At 38.0% G+C, this 5000-nt stretch overlaps 1 protein-coding gene across 1 annotated transcript in view; it reads right to left on the reverse strand.

Moving 5' to 3' along the window:
* The window catches only part of LOC135212104 (zinc finger protein SNAI3-like), an 11110-nt gene that overhangs the window by 4375 nt on the left and 1735 nt on the right, over nucleotides 1-5000 (reverse strand). The gene's annotated exons all lie outside the window — the stretch shown is intronic.

Consider the following 5000-nt stretch of genomic DNA (forward strand, 5'->3'; position numbering starts at 1 on the left):
TTATGGGGATCCCCTTTAAAGGAAAGGGCGTTCTTTAAGCAAAGTCTCATAACTTCGAATGAAGTTTGATTATCAGACCCTGAATAAATTCTCATGGAATATTTCGAGCTAAAATAACGGCTCCCTAAATCGGCATCATCTTGAGCGGGAGAAATCGAAGGCAGAGTAAATGTTGCTTTTACATATGGAAGAATAGAAAAACGATGAAGAAATCAAAAGGAAAAAAATTTTATTATCATTCTCGCTATGATTGTTGCCTTCAGAAGAACTAAACACAATCCATAAGTCAAATTGCTCAACAGGAAATATCACTGTACTAATTCGACGAATCCATCAGGGTCATAGATACGTGCTTCAAAGTGCATCTCAGTGTTTTCTTAATCTATATTTTAAAAAAGCACACAGGATTATAATTGCAATGGCGAACAGAGAGAACTATTTGTATTAGAATAGAAAAAATGATTACTTTGAATTTTATTCTAACATTAGGTGTAGTTACAAATGATTCTTTACTGAAAGTTGTCGCCTCAGTTAAATGTAAATATTTTGGCACCTGTTGTGCCTCGTCCCTTTCCTTCAAGACAGGGCAAGGCAAGGACATTAGGTAGGTATTCCATCAGAGGTGAGGTGGAATATATATAGTATATTATTTTTGACACATAACACGAGACTTTTTCAAGCAAATATTAAGTCACGATACGCCTTCATACCTAGGTAGTCCGCTTTAAAATGTTATGTTAATAAGAGCTCTATAAGGTCAGGTAGCATTACAGGGTATTAAAAAAAAATCAACATATGTAGGTTGCTGTATGAGTTCACGAGAAAAGCCATGACAATCTAATGACAGCAAACGCAGAACGATGACTCATGACTATTTGCTTTTACAGGAAACTGAGTTAATCTAACGCCAGGTTTTTCCTTCAAAGAATTGTTTCTTGAATAAGAAATATCGGAAATATTTCTCTTTCCGATGCACTTTGACACATGTATTTTTCTTGTATATCTGAAACCTAGAAACTTTGTCTGTCTCATCAAACATTCACTACTTATGACCTATCAGAGTCTAACGTAACCTATTCAGTATATGAAAGAATTATTGTCACACCATTTCTCGCGATCCAAACCACCTTTGGTCACGGACGCTTCCAGGTTTTCGTTTTACTGGAGGTACAGAATCAGCTTTATATCATACATCAGAAATTTAGTGAAAACGTCATTCAATACATCTGAGAGAGAGAGAAAAAAAGTGAAGTGTTCAGCTACGGAGTTAAATTAGATGCTTGGCGATGTTATTGCCATTGACAGGGATGGATATCGAGAGAGTTATTTCTTATGAAGTACTGTATAATTGTCTGGTAATTATGTACGAAATTTTGTCTACTTGAGCGTATCGTATTGTTATTATAATTATTCTTTCGAGCTTGTTATCGCACGCTACGTGCGCTGGACAAGCGCTACTGTCTCCCTTACCTCCTGATTCCCTACCCAGGGCAGACAAACAGGTTTGCAGGAACTGTGTATGTCTCCCTCTACTCCCCGGTCCCCTACCTACCACCGCCCCCACCCAGGACGGACAAACAGGCTTGCAGGAAACAGGATTGATATCTCCCCTACCCTCCCGATCCCCTACCTACCCACCCAGGGCGGACAAACAGATTTGCAGGAAAAGGGTGGGTGTCTCCCCCTACCTAACCCCGTCCCCACCCAGGTCGGACAAACCGGTTTGTAGTGGGTGGGTGGCCGTGTCACATCTCCCCTACTGTTCACCCGAGGGAGGACAAACAAGCTCCACTCGGATCTTATCACTACAGAAGATTACAACATAATCACAAAATCCCATTCATTACCTTGCTCAGTAACCTTCCAAGGAACAGGATGATTTATGGAAAAAAGAAAGAAATAAAAGCGAGATGAACAGAGTCGTGGGAAGACGAGCTCAGGAAAACACAGCTGAAAGAAACAAACGAAGCGAACGCCACTTCCAAAACATATTTGGGAGATGTAAGTAACAGTGACGAATGCCACAGCGGAAAACCACGTGTTCTCTTAATTTATATTTGTCTAGGTTACCATGGCATCAACAGAGGAACCATAGTACGAAAATCTGATATAAGGAATAATAATGATGGTTGCAGGTCCACAACAATGTAGCCTGTGAGTATAAGGTCTTTAATGGAATTTAATATCCATTAAAGACCATATACTCACATGGTACATTATTGTGGACCTGCAACAATTGTCTTCATTTTGGGCACGGTAAATTGTGCCCAATAATAATAATGATAATTGAAAAAGAAACCCAGAAAATTACTGTGTATAACGTGTTTACTTATAAGAATTTACATTTTATTGAGTACAATAAAATGTAAATTCTTATAAGAAAACACGTATACACAGTAATTTTGTGGGTTTCTTTTTCAATCTTCAGAAGAAAACTGAAAGAAGTTTTCCTTTGGTTAATAATAATAATAATAATAATAATAATAATAATAATAATAATAATAATAATAATAATAATAATAATAATAATAACATCTCACTGATTAGTAACATGACCAAGCAAGCGTCCTAACTTGGTTCGCCACAGAAATAATAAAAAAAAACTTTTAATTGTCACATTTCTATTTTATAGTAAAACTGACTTCCACATAAGACCCCACCACTTTTGTTTGATATCATTACACGTACAACGCATATTTGCCGTTCTAGGGGTTTTTTGAAGTCATGAAGTGGTACCCAACATATCAGATCATTATCAACGCGAGAAGATTAAATGCACATCAAATATTCACGTGGCTGGTATCTTAAAAGTTGGATGTTATGGTTATTAGTGGTGTTTATTTCTAGCTAATTTATCTAAAGGTCTCTGTTGTTTCGTATTCAGTATTCGCATAAGGCCACGACCTTCCATGAGGTATATTATTATCATTATTGTTATTTAAAAAGAAACCCACAAAATTACTGTGCATAGCGTGTTTACTTGTAAATATTTACATTTTATTTTACTCAACACTCGAGTAATTTCAGGCCCTGTCTGTGGCCCTTTTTCAAGAGATGTTTAGGGCCACAGATAGGGCCTGAAAGTACTCGGGTGTTGAGTAAAATAAAATGTAAATATTTATAAGTAAACGCGTTATACACAGTAATTTTGTGGGTTTCTTTTTCAATCTTCAGAAGAAAACTGAAAGTTTTTATTATTATTATTATTATTATTATTATTATTATTATTATTGAGTGCAGGTCCGCAATAATATCGCATGTGAAGTATATAAAGTGTTTAATAATAAGAGCTTTCGAACCCTGCACCAGGTTCATCCTCAGCCAAGTTCATCCTCACTTGGCTGAGGATGAACCTGGTGCAGGGTTCGAAAGCTCTTATTATTAAACACTTTATATACTTCACATGCGATATTATTGTGGACCTGCAATCATTGTTATCATTTTCGACACTGAAAATTGTGCCCACCATTATTATTATTATTATCTGGGCATTGTTCAGCACAGTAATTTCTGGTGTACAGGAATTAAAAAACCTAACCACTGAGGGACAATCTAGCCTTAAGTCCGGATGAATAGAAAAACAGCGACCCCGACTAGGGATTAAGTTGAGAAGAAGAATAAGAGGAGGTTTCTTCTTTCGTATCAGGAGAAAAGACGATAAGAAATGAGTTCATTACCACAATATTTGGCTTCTCTGGGCTGAGAGAGACAAGGCACCGGAGATCCCCCTTTGTTATCGAAGTTAAATGTTAGTACCAGTTCCCTTTTCCTTGTAGTCTGTGAAATAATTCGTACAAAAACTCGGCATACGCTAATTAATCATATCCATGGAATCTGAAGTGCTATAAATTCTCTCTTTGGTAAAAGTACAGGAAATATTTATCCTTCAAGGAAAATGCGCCTTATCATACATAGCAAAGACATAAACAAGAAATTCCAAACTAAAAAAGTTTTAGTGAAAGGTTAACCATTTCTTGTATATTTACAAATCTATGATTTGGAATCTGATGAGAAACCAAGATAATTTTGAGATGAGTGAAATCAATGAAATATAAATAAATACCGCGATATGACAGAAATTCAAAACATTAACCGTGAAATAAAAGAAATATGAAATGAAATAAAAAGATAATTGAGAAACGTACTAGTTAAAAACATCAACATGATATAAAATATACTCACGAAGGCAAATATAGATATAAAAAAATATACACTGACAAAAATAAAAACGAAACAACGCATAGTAAGAAATTTGAAGGATGATCAAATATGTAGAATAAAGAAAGCATGAAATCAGAACAACGGAAGAGAAACGCAAACGAGAGCTATATTACCCCACGTAAACATTCTGCAAGACGGCGGCAGGAGTAGTTGCGTCAACAGATGCGACGGGAGAGTGAGTGTGAGAGTGTGTGTGAACCACCAGACGTCGCACGTGTTAATGCTGCTCGCTCGCGGAGTCCTCCTCCCCCTCCTCCTCTCCCCCTACCCGTTTCCTCCTCCTTCTCCCTCCTATTACCTTTAAACACAGGAAACTAAGTAGCTGAGGAATCTTCCTTGGCATCTGGGGAAGAAGATGCGCCTGTGTACCTTCCAACCAACTAACCCTCTTGGGTACTGCCATCCCTGTACCTGTAGGTATCCCTTCCCCCATGATACCGCCTCCCCTCATGCGTCGCTCTCTCTCCTTCCGGCACCTTCCCCTACTCTCTTCCCAGAACGACACCCGCCACCCGTAACCCCGTCCCCTTACTAGGACTTCAGGGCTTACTTCCCCTCCTGTACTTGGGCCCTTTAAACGTCGCCCACCCCAATGTTTGTACCTATAAATAATTATTGTCTTCGCACCGTGGGCACGAGAGCGTGCGTGTTGATGTGCGTTGGTATGTAAGGCTCAGGGTTTTACCTCGAAGACTAAATCCGGTCATTTCCATTTTTACGTGTTTGTTTAGAACGAGCGCAAATACCTCGATTGTTTTCTTTAAAATCCGTTGTCTTTC

Source organism: Macrobrachium nipponense, chromosome 40 (assembly GCF_015104395.2).
Source record: "Macrobrachium nipponense isolate FS-2020 chromosome 40, ASM1510439v2, whole genome shotgun sequence".
Taxonomy (NCBI): domain Eukaryota; kingdom Metazoa; phylum Arthropoda; class Malacostraca; order Decapoda; family Palaemonidae; genus Macrobrachium; species Macrobrachium nipponense.